Genomic DNA, 19,790 nt, shown 5'->3' with positions numbered 1-19,790 from the left:
GCAGCTTAAACACACTTTTCATAAATTGCTCAGCCACTTGCCTTGCTGAATATTGTATTTTGGTTGGAATAAAGTGATTTAGTCAATCTATCAACAACCACATAGATACTATTCCATCCATGACTAGTAGTAGGTAATCCCATTATAAAGTCCATGGAAATGTCTGTCCATTTGCCCATAGGAATGGGTAAAGGCTGAAGGAGTTTGGCTGGTAATAGAGTGGAGTCCTTATTTTGTTGGCACTCTAAACACTTGGATACATGCTCCTTGACATCCTTTCATAAACCCTTCCAATAAAAACTTTTATGGACCTTATCAAAGGTTTTGAAAGGACCTAAATGTCCAGCCATTGGTGATGAGTGCATCTCATGGAGCACTTTCAGCTTGAATTTACTGTTAGAAAACAAGTACACTTTACCCTTAAACCATGAGAGTCCATTATGCACTTTGAAATTTGAAAATTCTTCATCATGTCCTTGCTGTAATTTCTATAAAATCTGGGATAGCATGCTCATCCAGCATATATTCTTCTTGGATGTCGTTTATCCAATCCTTATAAATTGTAGATACTATAGATAAACTGCATGCCCACGTTCTAGATAACGCATCAGCCACAACGTTATCCTTTCCAGCCATATATAGTATTTCAAAATCATATAACTGCAAGGTAGCCAACCATCTCTTTTGCTTGGGAGAAAGGTTGGGCTGTGAGAGAAAATACCTCAACACCCTATGATCACTTTTGACTTTAAAATGTGTTCCGTAGAGATAATGATGCCATTTCTTGATTACATGTAGAATAGCAAGCATCTCTTGCTCGTATACATGCATCTTCCTCTTTTTATCATTGAATTTTCTGCTCTCAAATGTAATGACACCATGCTCTTGAACCAAAACAATCCCTAAACCTCTACCACTAGCATCCGCGTAGATGGTAAAAGTCTTGGAAAAATCAAGGCAAACTAGTATTGGTGCTGAAACAAGCAATTGCTTCAGCTCATTAAAGCTCTTTTCGGCAATTTCGTCCCAAAAGAAGGCCTCTTTTTTTAGCTGATCGGTAAAAGGAGTTGCAACATGGGTATAATTCTTCATAAACCTACAGTAAAAAGATGATAATCCAAGAAAATCTCTTAAAGAAGTAGCATTAGTTGGGGTAGGCCATTCTTTGACGCATTGCACCTTCTTAAGATCCACTTTGATTCCATCTTCTCCCACTGTATGACCCAAGTATTCAACTTCCTTTGTCATAAATGAACACTTAGTTCCCTTGGCAAATAGTTTGTGCTTCCTCAATATATCGAAGACTTCTTTTACATGCTGTAAATGGTCCTCTTTGCTCTTGCTATAGATTAAAATGTGATCAAAGAACACCAAAACAGTTTGAAATAGCAAGGGATGAAGTATCTTATTCATAAGAGATTGGAATGTGGCTGGAGCATTGGACAAACCAAAAGGCATAACCATGAATTGATAGAGGCCTCTTTCCATCCTAAAGGCTATTTTAAACTCATCCCCTTCCTTCATGCGTATTTGATGATACCCTGATCGCAAGTCAATCTTGGAGAACACCTTAGCATCCTTCAATTCATCTAGGAGGTCATCTATTCCAGGTATTGGATACCTATTCTTGATAGTGACATTGTTAAGATCGCGATAGTCGATACATATGCGAAAAGAGCCATCTTTCTTCTTTACAAGAAGGACTGAAGAGGCAAAAGGCGATTGGCTTGCCTTGATGAGACCCATTTCTAATAGCTCTTTCACTTGGCACTCTACCTCTTCCCTTTCCACCTTGGAGAGGCGATATGGTGGTTTGTTAATGGGCTTGGTGTTGAGCAGTAAGTTTATAGGATGATCCACTTCTCTTTTGGGAGGAAGAGAAGTAGGTGGCTGAAAAATATCATCATAATCCTTCAGCAACTTGCAAAGACATGGATCCATGTCATTGGTAGAAGGAGAGGGTTGATCCTCATCAATCTTTGAAAGAAGAATAGTGAACATGCAGCCTTTGCATTTATCTCTTTTTTAATCTTCTTGGGGCTGATCACCTCTATTTTCTTCTTCTCAACACCATGTAGGATTACTTGCTGTCCACACCATTGAAATTCCATTTCAAGCTTGTTAAGATCCATAGTAAATTTGCCCAAAGATTTCAGCCAATTGTAGCCAAGTATAATGTCAATGGGACCCATTTCTAATGCAATTAAACTCACTGATGTAGTGCACAATGGAGATAGAGTGATAGGAACATTTGGGCAGCATTGACTACTATTTTCAAAGTTTGCATTGGCCACTTGGATTTTTAGGGAAGAAGGCATATCCTGTGTACTCAATTTCAACCCATTGAGTGATTTGGAATTAATAAAACTATGTGTGCTACCGTATCAATGAGTATGTGAGTGGTCCTTCCATTGATTTGGCCTTTGAGACGTAGGGTATTGAAACATAGTGAAGGATGTAAGTTAGTCATCCATGTAATGACCACCCGGATCAAAAGGAAAGCCATCCATTGGGTCATAAAACTCGTCAAGGATACTCTCTTCATTTTCATGCGTATCTTCTTGAGTAGTAGAGCCTTCAAGTTGCAGTGCTAGACTTCCCTCAATAGGTTTAGCATCAGAATCATCTTCAAAAATCGTACTAATCTTCAAATTCTTAGCCTTACACTTGGACTTATGGTCGGGTGACCATTTCTCCCCGCATTTGAAGCATAGGCCCTTGGCATACATTTCTTTGAGCTTGTCATTAGACACATGCTTGCCTTGGGTAGGGGCTAAATTTTTGGCACTAGTATCAATCCTTTTTCCATCAAACGTATTTTCAGCATTAGATTTGAAATTGCTGCCCTGCTTTGGTCCATAGATAGTGGGATGAGTTGATATCTTGCTGTAGGTATTGCCGTGAACATTTATTGGCTTCCCACTATGCTGAAAATTAGTCCTTACATGCCCATAATGGCGTGATGTCTTTGGGAACTGTGTAGGCTGAAATAAATGCCTTGTTTTTTGCTAGAAACTCTTGTATTTCTGCCCATAACGCTCAGCCAATTGAATGGCAACTTGCAAAGATGTAGGCTGAAATTCATGGCTCCAACTTCGGATGATAAGGTAGACTCCAAACCAAATATATACTTGTTCAATTTGGCACTATCGGAGACTCCCATTGAGAGGTTTAAAAACTGATTTGAATACTCTCTAACCAAAAGACCACGTTGCTCTATCATGCCATGAAACAAGGGCTAGCCTTAATTCCCCTGTCACTTGCAACTCTATTCCTTCTGCACGTGTACATACGCATACAAGAGGGAAAAAAAAAAGAGAAAAAAGAGGAAAAAGAAAAAAAGAGAGAGAGAAAAAAAACAAAGTTCCATTCATTCTCCTATCAATCAACCAAATATATACTTGTTCAATTTGGCACTATCGGAGACTCCATGAACATACATTGAGAGGTTTAAAAATTGATTTGAGTACTCTCTAACCAAAAGACCACATTGCTCTATCATGCCATGAAACAAGGGCTAGCCTTAATTCCCCTGTCACTTGTAGCTCTATTCCGCTCTATTCCTTCTGCACGTGTACATACGCATACAAGAGGAAAAAACAAGGGCTAGCCTTAATTCCCCTGTCACTCGTAGCTCTATTCCTTTTGCACGTGTACATACGCATACAAGAGAAAAAAAAAGAGAAAAAAGAGGAAAAAGAAAAAAAGAGAGAGAAAAAAAAACAAAGTTCCACTCATTCTCCTATCAATCAACCAAATATATACTTGTTCAATTTGGCACTATCGAAGACTCCATGAACATACATTGAGAGGTTTAAAAACTGATTAACTGAAAGACCACGTTGCTCAAGGGTGTACCATTTCTTTTCCAAGCGCTCTTTTTCAATGGAGAGATGAAGACTTCAATCATAACATTCTTTAGTGCTTCCCAAGATAAGAAGTCATGCCCAATTCTAGTCATATATCTCCACCAAGTATGTGCATAGCCTTTTAAATGAAGGGCTGCAAACTTCACTTTGGCATTTTCGGGCCTTGGATAAAGTGAAAAATACATCTCCAATTTGTAAAAAAACTCCTCCAACTCCGTAGGTGAAGGATTCTCCCCTTTGAAATTTGAGATGACAATTTTCTCTTTATACTCTCTCATATTGAGGTGCCTGCCCATTGTGGTGCTATTGTCCATTATGGTGTTTTTGTCCAAAAGAGTTACCAAATGAGCCTTGCCTAGGGAATTCATTATTCCAAGTGCCTTGTACAAATGGGGTTTGCTGTCCATACTGCATACCATGACCTTGTGTGGCTGGAAATAATGTCATTGAGGCTGAAAATGAGTGTTACCCATATTGAAAGGTTGTCCATGGTACCCTTGAATGTTGTCCATGCATAGGAGTGTTAAATGGTGGTTGCTGCCCACTGTTTTGTTGAGGCCAACCATGATTGGATAAAGGGCTTGGCCTATTAGGCTGAACTTGAGTATGAGGATTGTGTTGTTGCTGTCCATAGGAGTTTGGAGCTAAATTCACATGCCCTTGTTCATGCCCACCAATATTAAGTTGAGGATAGAATTGTTTATAAAATGGATTGCAACCATGGATGTCCTCTTTATGCCTAGAGTTTGCTTGAACCCTATCATGTGGATCTTGCCCATGTGGCTGAGAATAGGCCTTTGATTGATGGGGCTGAGACTGAAATGAAGTGGGCTGTATAAAATCTTTAGCCTTTGACGATTCCCCAATCTCAAATTGTCCTACCACCTTTAGAGTAGGACAATTTGAGCCAAAGGAGGGTTTGGAACATTAGGACTAGTTGTAGGCAACATCTTTTCACTAAAGATATTTACTAACTTGTCAATACCCATCCTCATACCATCAAAACTTGATTTCCTCTTTAATATCATTTGAGAGTTGTTGTAGGTTGTTAGAGTTCATGGAAGCATGGGACATCTCAACTCCATTCATTGGTTGATTGATAGGAGAATGAGTGGAACTTACATTAACCTCTTCATTCTCATAATGCCTATGGTATATAGCTTCTTGAGGGGTTTCATGTTCATGTTCATGTTGGTATTCTCTTAGCTCTTCATTGATGGTCTCCAAAATAGGATCATTTTTCTTATTCCTTGCCATGAGTAACTTTCTGTCCTATATATACAGCGGAGGAAAAACTCAAATATCTTGAGTTCTAGTACTCCGAATAATAAGCTCTTTGGCTCTGCTTGAAGCTTGAGAAGTCCCCTTTCTAACGAACTATCAAGCGTTGAAAGTAGTTGAATATAGAAAATTCTGTAAACAGTTTACTGTAGCTGTCTGGAAATTCCTGCAACTTGTGAATGCTTTGTTTTGATCATATAGTGACTTGTACCTTCAATTTTCATATACCTACCAACCGTATAGACCTGTAAGGGAACTCCATACATCTGCCAAAACTGAAAATACCATTTGCAATAACCAGAATGATTGAATAATCCACTGTATACTGCAAGATTAATGGGACCCTGTTTGTATACACTATTCCAAAACCTCAATGCTGATCCAATGCCAAAATACCATGCTGAAAACTAAATTCTTATTCCCTTGAGTGGTACATGCACCTGAATTTTAAATGCGTGGGATACGAGACTTAAGGGGTGTGCAAATTTCCCTCTCAAGCCGGTTTGTGCTCCTCTTCAGGGTCTTTGTCAGTAGGGGAGGGTCACCTCTCTTTTGTCCTACCAACTCGCCTGGCATCCACTTTTCCTCGTGGGTATATACATGGCAGTTCAATGCTAAGCTCTAAAAATCATCATGAAATGCATGGAATGAAAAGAATTTGATTGCCCTTTTGATAATATGCAAGAACTTGAATGGAATAGGTTGAAATTGAAATGGGGATAGGTAAGGGATAACCTCAGCAGTGACTCACTGCTTAACAATTCTTATTCCACTTACCATTGGGTAAAATTTTACTCATGTCAATGAACAAAAGGAGCAAACAATTCAATATCAGGGTTAGATAAATGAGATGAGAATTTGAGGCACTTGGAAATGATTATTTCTGTGAATGAGATTGATTATGCAATGATCAATCACTAATATAGCTCTATGGATTTTCTCATGAAATGCATTTGATAAAATGGATGGGATTCTTTATCATTTTAATCTCTCTTTCATCAATTGGACTTAGCTCAACAAAAGGATTTAAAGATAGATTAAAATTGATTAGAATACCTCTTAAGCTGGTAGAAGAAGAGTGTTGTTGTTGATGACGGAATGTCCCCAAATAGAACTTGACTTCAACAAATAAAGCTTGACTTCAGCTTCAATTAATCCAAGAAATCCCCATTTAAGCTTTCCAATGCTAATATCCAGCTTCTTGATCAAGAATCTTCATGAAGAGTGCTCCCATTAACCATTGGAACCAAAATTTGATGAAGAAGGCTTCAATAGAGATACCACTTTTGTTGAAGATGCTGATTACTCTTCATTGTATAAAGTAGGCTTCAAAGAAACTTCAAAATTTGAAAGAGAATCCAATAATTCCCTTCCTTCAATTGACATTGGCTGCCTCTTCCATGAATCCTTCAAGAATCCACTCCATTCTCCCACAATGGTGGAAAATCCATGCAATGTTGGTACTATCCTTTGTGTAGAGGCTTCAGGAAGTGAGAGTACCAAAAGCCCCATGATCTCGATAAGAAATCTAAGAAAATAAGCTTACTGTCCAAAACTGTCCCTGCTAGGGTTTCGTGAGAGAGGGAAAGACTCAAGATGGAAGAACTCACATCAAATCTTGGAAGAGACCAACTGCCAACGGAAGTAGGAGCTTGGTATGGCCCATCTAGAGCTTATTAGCTCTAAATTTCACATCGTGAGCCAGGAGTATGATCAAGCACAGATCACACAACCTGCATACTCATATACTACGTTGAAAAAAATGAGCAATACTCTCAAAATTGGTACTCCATAGAAATCTCAAGTGTGGCAAGGAAGATGCTTGTGAGGTCAAATGGCAAGATAGAGTTCATGGCTTGAAGGTAAGATCAGAGATTTCCATGGTTTCCATGAGAGAAGCTTGTAGGAAAAGTAAAGAACCCTTATTCTTGAAAAGTAATCACAGTTTAAGATTCACTAAGTCATGCAACCCTCATTCTCTTCAAACTTACCCCAATTTTGGTCCAAATCTTGGTCACGACTTACCAAAATGGTTGGAGCCCACCATTGTCCTGGTTCATGCCAAGAACCTCCATCTTAGTCACAGTTTCTAAGAGTTCTCCATGTCAGACCACGGTTCTAGAAGAACTAACTCTTGTGATTGAATTTTAACTGCGGTTTTCACTCCCTAGTCACTGTAACTAAATCTATTGCATGAAAATGACTTCTGACAATATCTAAACTAATGCTCTGATACCAATGTAATGAAGCATTCAACCAAGTAAAGAAATCTAACTAAATTCATAGTTTAAGCTAGTCCTAGATATTCTTTTAGTGAAGGCCATATTTGTACACTTCATGCACTTTGTAGGATAATTAAAAAGCTTGTTCATCCTTATATAGGATTTGCATGGAAGTTGAAGCCATTATCAGCTAGAACAGATGCTATAACAAAGATTGAAAAAGTCTTATTTGCAATTGATTTGCATGGTGATAATGTTGTTATTGAACCAGATCTTCAAAAGTCTAAGGATGGCAATTGTGTCCCCAAAAAGCCATCTATTGGTGGAGTGAAGTCTAGAAGGTTCCTAGACTTTCATGGGAGACTTGGTAAGATAAACTCTAGGAATGGTGGCTCAACTATTAGATACAATCAATGGAAGTGCCTACATAATGCAGTTAAACTGATAATGGACAAGCTCGAAATAGAAAAGCCAATGTTTGGGAAACACTAAACAAAGTATTCTTTTATTGTGATAAGACAAAGTGGAATGATGATGATCTCAAAGACTTCAAAAACCAATTGAACATTTTTAAAAACGCAATGACAGAAGCTTGGGGTAATCAACACTTCACTCACTATATGGGAAGAAGTTTACATATGTATGTCTCTTTATTGTCTAACTCATATAGGGTTTTCTAATTGAATTTCTTTATTTGTTAACTATGCAGCATATTTTATATAACCATGCTCCATATTTTATTAAGAAATATGGATCTCTATCTATTTGGTCAACCCAAGGTATGAAAAAATCACATTATCAAGCAAGAATAAAATACTTTAGACACACAAGACATGGAGGTGAAAGATACAAAGCAAACAATTTATTAGAGGTCTTTCAATGGTTCTACATACAAATTTGGCACAAATTCAAGCTCAAAGACGCAATCGTGTCATGTAATACATCATCTTTGGCAAGGGCTATATCCACTATTACCCAAAGAAGAAAATAGAGATATTTAAACTCTTATGCAAAGCAAAGATATTCTGAATGGTTATAAACTAAACAAAGAGATGGAAAAACATGGGTTTCAAGAAACCCTTAATATCTTTTAGTTTGACTCTGTTGCAGAAGAGTCTTTAGTTTCAGGGAATTGACTGGGTCCTCTAAGAGAATCTTTTATTTCATCCCACTTGTTCAAAATTTTGCGTACTCTTCTCCTTCCCTCTAGAATATGGTTTCTTGCATACGAATTCTTCTAAAACAACACTTAGTACTATCTACATCACTCTCTACCCTGTTACAAGCAATCTCATGACTTTTCAATATATGACTCCTTAATGCCCTCATGACTTTTCAACATAAAAATATATTAGAATCATTCTCATTCTTGCTTCTTAAAAGGGAGAAAATTAAAAAATTATATAAAATGACATACACATCATATTTTTTTTAAACCCAAAAACACCTTTTTGACTCGAGAGTTTCCTTGTAAATTTTTATCATTTTTGGATAAGTATATGCATATTTCTAGGCATTTCTTCATTCCCTCTCAAAGCTCTAGTTTTATCCAAAATTTTGCGTACTCTTCTCCTTCCCTTTAGAATATGGTTTCTTGCATATGAATTCTTCTGAAACAACACTTAGTACTATCTACATCACTCTCTACCTTGTTACAAGCAATCTCAAGAGTAGTTTTGATAGCATTTGCTGAAATCAAATAATCTCTATCTACAACACTCTCTACCCTGCTACAAGCAATCTCCCTTTTCAATACTATGCTATACCTTCCTCTTCAACACTCTATACTATAAGCAATCAAGTGATAATGGAGGTATATTTTTTTAAAAATCTCTGTGATGTTATTATTCTCCATAGTTGTTGTTTAATCCTTAAGTGTCAATTTTGAGAGAGAGAGAGAGAGAGAGAGAGAGAGAGAGAGAGAGAGAGAGAGAGAGAGAGAGAGAGAGAGAGAATGGGGGGGGGGGGGGAAGAGAGAGGACTATATGAGATGAATTAAGAAAATAAGTGATAGAGTGACAAAGAGTAAATTAGGGTAGAAGATAAGATGATGTTATTGTTCTCCACTAGCCAAGCTTGCGTATAAATGTGTTTAAATATCTTTGATCAATTCTTCTTGAGAGAGAGAGAGAGAGAGAGAGAGAGAGAGAGAGAGAGAGAGAGAGAGAGAGAGAGAGAGAGAGAGTGTGTGTGTGTGTGTGTGTGTGTGCGTGTGTGTATTTTGGATAGAACAAAAGATAAGATTGGATGTTGATTAGAGGTAGATTAAAAGCTAAGATTACAAGGAAATTAGGGGTTGATTAGGATCTATCATGATTGAAATCAAGAGAAAGAGAAAAGATCCAATTGGGTAAAAAAGAACACAGACATATTGAATCAAAGGGGTGTAATTGTGTGATTTGAGCCAGTTGAGAATTAGTTGCATTGCTGATGGATTGATGCTGACCTACAGCTCCTAGATATTTAGATGTTCTTGCTATTGATTAGAAAATTGGCATCGACTCCTTAGCTTACTATTAATCAAAGGGATGTAGTTGTGTAATGTTAAAATTGGCATATATTTTTATTTACAAGATGTAGGTGCAGGATGTACCAAGAGAAAAAGAAATATTCACTTTTAATTATTGGAGGATGAATATGCACTAATGTTCAAAATAATTGTAGAAAGGGATGATGCAATAAGGTATAAGATGCAATAAGAAAGAAATGCATGGAAAAAAAAGGTGGACCTTTGGGTTGATGGGTGCATTTATCCACTCGATCTAGTCAGTCAAAGGCCACCACAATTTGAAGGGCTTACATCATTTGTAAAGTTTGTTTGTGAAGGTAATGAAGGATTGTATGTATACACATGCAAACTTGTTACACAAGGATTAGCAGGGGTTCATCAAGCCTTGACAAATATGCAGACATGATTACAAGGGAATATGCAGTCTTTGATGGAAAAGGATAGATTATTAGTTGAGAAGGATAGGGAGAACCAGAGCCTGCAACAAGCAATTTCTATCATTGAAGATGCTATGCAGGCTACACATGTGCAAAATATGGAGTTACAGTCTAAAGTTATGGACTTGGAGAAGGAGAATCGAAATATAAAGAGGAAGCTCACAAAAACTTTGGAGATTGGGGCCACTTTAAAAACCAAAGAAGCACATCAGCACATCCGATTAGTTAAACCAGTTTACCAATTAACCAAAGGAAGCAGACAATATCATAGATGGATATATGCTCAATCTACTACAATGAGAAATATGTTCCTTCATGCAAAGAATGATACTATTGCCAAATTCCTAAGCAAGGATATAGTAAAAAATGCATTGAAAAATAATAAATTTAGGGACATTGTAGATGGTGTCGAAAGTGAATGTCTTAGGGATGTGAGCAACTTGTTAACTGCTACAGATGCTCAGGGATTATGTGACAAGGTGAAAATGAGTTCTGAGTTATATAGTATGCTCTATCAACAATTGGATACAAGATTTAAGCAAGTTTTCAAAACTAAGCGAGTAATGCCTCTACCAAAACCATTTCACGTGAAGAAGGCTCAAAAACATCTAAATGAGAAAGTTTTAGAACTAATTGGTGAGCCAACGCATCTGAAAAATATACACATATTGAAGTATGGTTCCAAAGAAGTTGCATTGTATTAAATGTATCCAAAAACTTTGTATTGGATATATGTAGGGTTCAAATTGCTATGGCCAAGTTCTACAATATGTCTATGGAAGAATGTAGAGGCAAACTTAAGCTGTCCTCAAACTTGATGAGAGTGAGATTATTAAGGGAAAAAAACTTGAACGTGTGAGTATAACACTTATGAATCGCACATTGGATTCTAACATCGATGAAAACCATCCTTTATACTTCAGTGTACAGTTCAGAGAATGAAATATGGTGGCTTGCAACATTTGAAGTACCAAAGGAGGACCATGAAGTGCTTAAAGATTTTTTTAACCTCACTAATATACCCAATGTTATTCAAAAGCAAAATAGTGGAGTAATTTTACACATCGAGGCTTTTGGGGACTATCAAGTTGAATGGCATCTTATAAGTGCTTTAAAAACATTAAAGTGTATGTTTGGTTTATCAAATGTATCGAATGTAAAATTTCCATGCATATACTGCGTGCAAACTAGGAAGAAAGGGAAACATGGAAAGAAAGAACGGCTTTCCAAAGCAGGACAACAAGGTGCTCCAACATGTGATAAAAAAGTCATGAGAAATAGAATGCTAGTTCCAGTGGATCCAAACTGGTGCCCTATTTTGGAATTACCATTAACAAGGATTCACTTTTGCACATTGCATTATTTGGTTAGAATAATTGAGAAGCTAGTAAATGAATATATATGCTTTGCATACAAGATGCAGCATATGTCAGAAGTTGATGCTACAAGCAAGAAGGTAGAACAAGTCCTCTTTGAAGTTGGATTGCACGGGGGCCAAGAAGAAATAAAAAAGGACGAGAAAATTTTGGAAAAGAGTGGAAATATCCCTTGTAAACCATGCTTTGGTGGACCCAAGGCTAGAAAGTTTATATCTCCATCTCTAGATGATGAAGGCAATATACTTGTAAAACAACTAGAGAAGTATGAAGCATGGAAAAAGTTACACCTTGCTGTTCTGGATTGGAGCAATGGGAGACAAACGAGGATTGCAAAGATAGAAGTGTAGATACACCTAGATAGATTAGCAGCTCTCTTACAAAAGTTGAGGTTTAGAGATGGTGATGCCAATACATTTAAAGAGACAGTTGCTAAATTTTATAAGTCCATGGTGGAGGCATGGACTACAAACAATATAACACACTACATGGTTAGTATTGCCACCATTACAAAGAAATATAGTCATTTTGAATTAGTTTGTGTTTCTAATCTCTCTTCTTGTGCAACATATACTTGAAACACATGGTCCATACTTTGTAGATTAATGAAGTTTGGTAGAATGGTCAACTCAAGGCATGGAATGATCTCATTGGCAAGCTCGATGTGCTTTTCAAAAGGCAACTGATCATGGAGGTGGTATCAATGATTCCAATTCTATGAGGCAATTATTACAATGGTGGTATAGGAGATTAGAGATACGATACGAGAAAAAAGAAAAGAAGTCCAAAAACTCTCAAGAAAAATTTATAAGTAGGGCAATATATGAAGTGAGAAAAGCAAGATATGAAAACATCATAGCTAGACAATGCCACGCAGAATGCCTGGCAGCCCAAGAGAGAGATGGCAAGAAATGGAGACCTGGATAAAGATAATACTTTTGATGCATTTAGAGTCTACGAGAGAGCATAGGTACCTAGGATATGACACATCAATACTCCTATTTTTAACATGAGATGTCTTGTAAATTTTGTTTAAAATTTTGAAGGTTTATCACTATATTTTTCAAAGTCGATTTCAAACTATGTTTTTTAATTTTAAAGTTCATTTATACCACAGTAAGTTTAAAAGTTTCGTACTTAAGTCAAGTCTCTCCTTTCATTTTTTCCCATTACTCTTTAATTTACTCTCCACCTTTCTATCCTTTATCATCACAACCATGGCACATTCCAAGTTTCCTATCAACACTTTTTTGAATCTAGTGAGTGTACTGTGAGTGACAAAGGTCCCTTGGTGGCAATGGTGGCCCTATTGCAGCTCATAATGGTGGTGCTACTGTGTCCAGTAATGGTGGCTCTAGTGTCGTCAATAATGATAGTTTGCCATTGTTTGGAAATGTGGTCCACATGCTCCACCTCCCACTACTACTCCAGCTAGTAATACACATCGTCCAACACATAAGAAGCAAAGATGGAGACCAGGCATAGTTGCGCTACATGAGATAATAAAATTCCAGAAGAGTGTCAACTTGATTATTCCTAAGGCACCATTCTTTAGGTTGGTGTGAGAAATACTGCAAGATCTACAGTTAGGGCATCATCACAAGTTCTTTTCAAGAAACCAATCAAGGAATATGGGGCGATGGTCAAGCCAAGTCTTGCCTGCTCTCTAAGAAGCAGCTAAAAGGTACTTGATTGATCTAATGGGTGATTCTCAACTTTTAGCCATTCATACCCGATGCATCACTATTAAGCCCATAGATATGGTTCTTGTTCGTAGGATCCACAACAACAAGGATGCATTTAATCTTAATGTCAACAATATGCTTTGAAAAGCTACCTTGTAATTGGATCTATGTTTTTAGCTCAAATTTGGTTGAATCGTAAGGAGCTTAGTTTTGGTTTATCTTTCCAGTAGATCTTTAAGTATTTGATAGAAATGGTCTACAAAATGGAGCTAAATTTTGCCTAGATCTAGATGTACTTAATGCAATGCACTATCTACTATTGCTTCATGGTTTCGTAATACCAAGTCTGATATTTGATATTCTATTTTGCCTTGATTTGCATTGTGCGTATTTCCAAGTTTCTAATTTTGAAAGTAGTTTTGTTAAGGATAAATTCAATGCGCAATCATGCCACACACATCAGTGGTGATCAATTGTACATGGGCCGATGCAATATATCTTTACTGTATTTAGCGGTTTAGCAATACTATATCCGATAATGCGATATTCCATTCGACCCATGACTTATTTTTTGTGAATTTTCAAGTTTCCAATAATTCACGTAGTTTGATTGACAACACATTTAATATGCAATTGTGCACATTCGGTGTGGTGGTGAGTTTTTCTATTATCAGTGAAGTATAATTCAATTAATGCATTTTCAAAAAATGATTGAACCATCAATTTTATAAATCAAAATCTAGTGAAACTTCACCCACATGCCAGGCATCATAAAAACTCATGGATATTAAAAAATTGGCCCTATTAGAAGTCTATGGGACACCTGTCCAGAGGCTCATGTCTAGGACCTTAAATCTAAGGATTTAGGGCCCCAGATGCTAGCCTTGGGATAGGTGTCCTAGAAACTTCTAATGAGGCCAAATTTTTTTTGGGTAGTTGATGTATCTTAGAGGAGTTCACATGTAAAATTTCACATCAATCAAATCACTGGTCATATTTTTTCAAAGCTTGGATATATTAATTCAGGTTTAGGGATTTTTTAAAATTTTTGCTACAAGTTTAAAGATTCATCTCATTTTACATATTTCACTTTTGAGTTTTGAAATTTCTCTCCTAGAAGACATGGCACACACCAAGCAAGCGACCCGGAGACCCCCCCACCCCCCCAGAAATCCTATGCAATAGGGGCTACCTCCCCTAACTCCACCACCACCACCACACCAGCATCACAAGCGATGATGAAAGCTAGGCACAGTGGCTCTTCATGAGATCCCCCATTACTAGAAGACCACGCACATCTTGATACCAAAGGCTCCATTCTAGAAGCTAGTGCATGAGATTATGGACAACATACTCATTAAGAAAAGCAAGAGACACTTCCCAGATGGAACACGCTTGCAACAACCCAATCGCTACACTGCCCAAGTCCTCCTTGCATTACAGGAAGTTGCCAAAGCTTACATCATCAACTTGTTCGCAGACTCAGTCTATGTAGCAGTACATGCAAGGGTAGTCACCGTCACCGATAGGGATTTGCGAATAGTGAGGTTCCTCCAACGATGGAAAGATAGTTCTCGCAAAGATCAACAATGATAGGGATGCACTACCAAAACATATACAGAATGTAGCTTTCAAATAGATTTTGTGAAACCTTGGTTGTAATGGATTCCATGTAAAATGTTATGAATATGAATACAATTTTTTTCACACGCCTTATTTTTATTTATTCACTTGTTATTTGTTTTATTTGTCTTTGAGTGTTCGAACGAATACATGTTGCCCACGAACTCGATAAAGCACGATGTATTAAATTTACGGTACAAATTGTGTTACATATAAATCTGTCAATAAATAAGTGTAACATTCAAGTAAATAATAATAATAAATGCCACGTATGACAAACTACATTGCACACAAATCCAACAAATATCGATTTTCATTACTTCAAGAGAAGATTACAAACTACATTACATTGGTGATGAGATATCATTTGGCACTAAGTACATCTACTCTCTCCTAGGCTTCTTTGAGCTAGACTCCCCATGGTCAGAGCTATTCTTGATCATAGGTAGCAATACATTTTACCCTAGTAGTTCCTATCTAATGACATTAGGGTCTTCAATATCAACAACCATGCCATAGGCTACCATGGAAAAAAGTGGCCCAAACCTAGTACTAGAGAATAAGTAGAGGAGCTTCGAACGTCGAAGCAACACTACTTTCTCCAAGCTAGAGTTCGTTGGGATGGTCTTGAAGGACCCAGCCTTCGTTAGTGCCCTCAACTTCAAGAAGTTCCTAGCAAAAGCCGGAGAGTATGTCTTATGGAATACAATAATGTCGCTCACAAGCTGGCTGATATACTCTTTCAATGTTGAGTCCTACACCCTTCCTTGGCTACCAGATCGGCTACCTTGTCTAGATGAAAATTCATCTATATAGACAATGTCTTGCATCACACAAGTTGAGTGTCAGACTCACTATGCATGGAGTGTGCTAAAGATATATACATCGGATTTGCGTAAAAATTTACCAGTAGGGCCTCTAGGGCATCGAGAGTATGCACATAAGATTCAAGCCCCCAAACGCGAGCCTCCGGCCAATGCAGCTCTGGGGACCCAATCCTGGTAAAATTTTATGTGCACACTCCCGATGTCCTAAAGGCACTATTGGTAAATTTTTACGCGAATCCGATAACATTACCTTCTCTACATCATCTATCTGTTGCCGTAATGGAGCATCCAGGTCTACTCCTGCAACTAGGCCACCCTTGTCTCTCTCTTGGGAAGGTACTGTGTAGTTAGGTCGAGGTCAAAAAATGCTTTCTTGCAACCGCTCAAAATCCTCATCTGAGATCTCATACTGTGGTGCCATATTCCCAATCTGCTCTTGGATGCTCACAATGGTAGAGATGTCATTGGCACTCGTGCCATCATATCAAGCTAGCTCATCAACATGTGCTAGCGCATCTTGTATATCAAAATCTATAAAATCATTAGGTACATCATACACCATGATACAATATAGATATTCCCTTAGCTCCAAAATTTCTAGTACATCCTACATAAGTAAATATTCCACCCCCTCGATGATGATAGTATGGAGAGAAATGAGAGGTGGCTCATCGCTTGTCAACAGCTTAACAGGGCAAGGAGGTGGGTGCATAATGGCTAAGCTTTGTGTCACCTCTACTCTTAGATCGAGTGTAATCTCCTCAGGCTCCCTCTCGAAATACTCTAGCTCTGGCCGAGAGGGTGTGTCAATGTCTTTCTCATTGTCTACTTGCACCTCAATGCACAAAACATATATGGCAAATGTTGCATTGCGCTCGATGAGATCCATCGTGGTGTGGTCTTGGGATGAGGTGGACACTACTCTGGCGCGGAAATGCTGCCCCACATGCACGAGGGGTTGATTTATTACCTTTGTATGGCTTGATCCCACGTGTAAACTACTATATAAGAAATCTATAGAGACCCATCTGAGAGTAGAGTCTGGAATAGAGCAGGTGAGAGGGTTTGCCGCATCTCAAAACGATGCCAGTATACTAGGGCTAGAATCTATGGCAGAAAGCGAGCTCTCTAGACTCAAGGCCACACAAAACCTAGGGTATATCTGGTCTCCTGTGTGTATGTAACGTGTGGAGCTAATCCTTGCAGTGAAGGCGGGAGTGGTAGCCATGGTGCACAAAGAGAGAAGGAAGGAGAGCATAGGTATAGGGAAGTAGAGAATGAAAGTCAAAATGAGTTTGGAGTTTTAGCTTTTATGTATCTAAGGTTTTAAATAAAGGTTCTTTTTTAACCCTAAAGTTTCAAATTAAAACTCTTACCTTAATTTCTTTATTTCAATACTTTAAAGTAACCGTTAAAATTACTCATACAGATAAATGCTTCATTCTACATTATTATATCCTCGAATATACTTGGATCACTGAGTATATTCAAATCCAACTATAGAAAATATAGAAAATCTTTAAGAAAAGAAATCTAAAGACTTTCAAAATCCCTTGGATCCAATTTAATATTTAATTTTAAGAAATAAGTAGAAGAGATGAGCTACAATATATCATTATGCAAAGACAATATTCCATAGATTATAGAACTCCAGCCTACAATTTAATTATGATTTTAACTAGCACAATTGACTAATTATAATATGCATTATCGCATGTTTGGATCATAGTAAACTAAGATTATCTAAATTGAAAGTACTCAGAAGTTTACAAAAAGTTTATATTCATTTTTTATTAAAAATTTTACAAGGATTCCACTATCTCAAGGATATGTGGAGAAGCACATTGTTTACATGTCATGGATTGCTTACTATGAATCCTAACTTTTCTATTATCTAACTTGAAATAGAAGTTGCAGAGGGGCTCATTGGATATTAATTGGATTTATTGTCTCAGAAAAGAAATGGGCCAATGGCTCTCTGCACTGACCACAAAAGGATTATGACCATTCCACAAAATTAACCACATCTATGAGAGTTGTATGTGTCTCATCTCACGTATATTAATCCAAGTTGATCCACTCTCCTCGCAAAAGTCGTCATCTTCTATATCGAAAGTGAATGCACAGAGTTTGTCTAGCGATGAAATACCTGTAATAAAAACAAAAATAATGGTAAGTAAATGCAAATAACATAACAATTCATCTAAGCAAGACCTATATCAATTAAATCAAGGCATTCAAAGTAGTAAAAAATATTTACCTGAATGTGAGATCAGATTGGTTGACCCTACACTCAATCATCTCATCAAAATGTGTTCTTTTGACTTGCCAAGACTCACCCAATAGTTGACTCATCCATTCCTCAGATGGACACTTTCATTGATAAGTAATCTTTGTTTTCTTTAGAACATCACATGAACCAAACAAATGTGCAAACAATGAGAATGGAATAAACCAACTAAGATGCACATCTTTGGAGCCTGTGGTGGGTTTCATAGCACTATTGAAGTCAGATTTTATCTTGGACTTACATGCTCCTAACAACTCCAAGCTACCAATCAACAATTCATCACTAGATAGTGGCGACAATGGGACATGTTGCAATCTTTGGCTTTCTACTACATACAATGAATTATTTTGAGTTGCAAGTTGACTTGTAAAGTTATTATCATAGATAAAAAAACCTATGACTTCATGCCAAACATATATCTTGCTGCTCAAACATTCCACATTCTACCATTCATGTAAAGTTGATGGATATAGAGTTATCAGTAAAACAAGATTGAATTAGAACACTACAAAGGTTTTTAAAAACAACTTAGATGTAAAAGAATAAACAATGATAAAATTTAAAAATTTATTATTTTTTATATAATCTGCAATGTAGTTCTTGTCGTGTACAGAGATTTGTTTGTGCATATAAACATGTTTGATCAACACTTCTGTCACTGTACTTGTTCCATTAAACACTTTTTTGAACTCTAAAATTCTACATTTCCAATTTTTTCTAGGGTTTGCAACATCCTTATGCCTGACCTTGAAACTCCCTCGAGTATTTGGGTACATCAAAATCCAATCCAACTTATAGTACTTATCACAAATCCAATTACCGTCACTATATTTCCTATTGAAGACCTCCACTGCGAGTATGTTACTGATGTTTTTCCTCTGTGAAGACATCTATGATAACCAAATAGAAAAGTTACCTATCAGCATGTGTATAATTTACAAATGTTTTCTCCAAATGAAATGAAATTTAAATGAAGAAATTACAAAAAACATTGTACATGTAATTCTTTTCACAAAGAAGCCCAGAGATGTTGAACAAGAAGTTGACTTATAACAAGACCATTGTTCCTTCACTGACAAATTCCTAGAGTACAAAAACAAAAGAAATATAAAGTCAAAGCATACATATAACTTACATAGGCTTTGTCCAAATGAGTTGAAACTTAACCATGGAGCAACAGAAAAAAGTGGCAATATATATGTGGCTCTCTTTGCAAAGAACCCCAAAGATGTTGAAGAAGTTGAGTTTTTTAAAAATCATTGTTCTCCACCCTCAAAGACTCTTGGAGTAAAAAAACAAAGAAAAACTTAGTATGCATATAGCTTGCATACATTTTGTCCAAACGAGATAAAATTTAACTATGGAGCAGCAAAAAAACAAGATAGCATACCTGCAACTTTATTTACAAAGAAACCGTAAGATGTTGAAAAAGAAGTTGAGTGTTCAAAAGATCATTGTTCTTGACTGTAAGAGACTCTTAGAGTACCAAAACAAAAGAAATTACATGTCAGAGAGAATGCACATAACTTGCACAAGTTTTGTCCAAATGAGATAAAACTTTACCATAGAACATCCATGGAAGAGAGCAATATATCTGTAAAGTTTTGTGAAGAAAATCTTAGGGCTTTGGTAGAACAAGCTTTTCTCTCATAAAACATATGAAACTCACTC

This window comes from Lygodium microphyllum, chromosome 19 (assembly GCF_053477565.2).
Source record: "Lygodium microphyllum isolate KBCC chromosome 19, Lygodium_microphyllum_v1.1.10, whole genome shotgun sequence".
Taxonomy (NCBI): domain Eukaryota; kingdom Viridiplantae; phylum Streptophyta; class Polypodiopsida; order Schizaeales; family Lygodiaceae; genus Lygodium; species Lygodium microphyllum.
Note: the sequence above shows the minus strand (reverse complement) of the source record.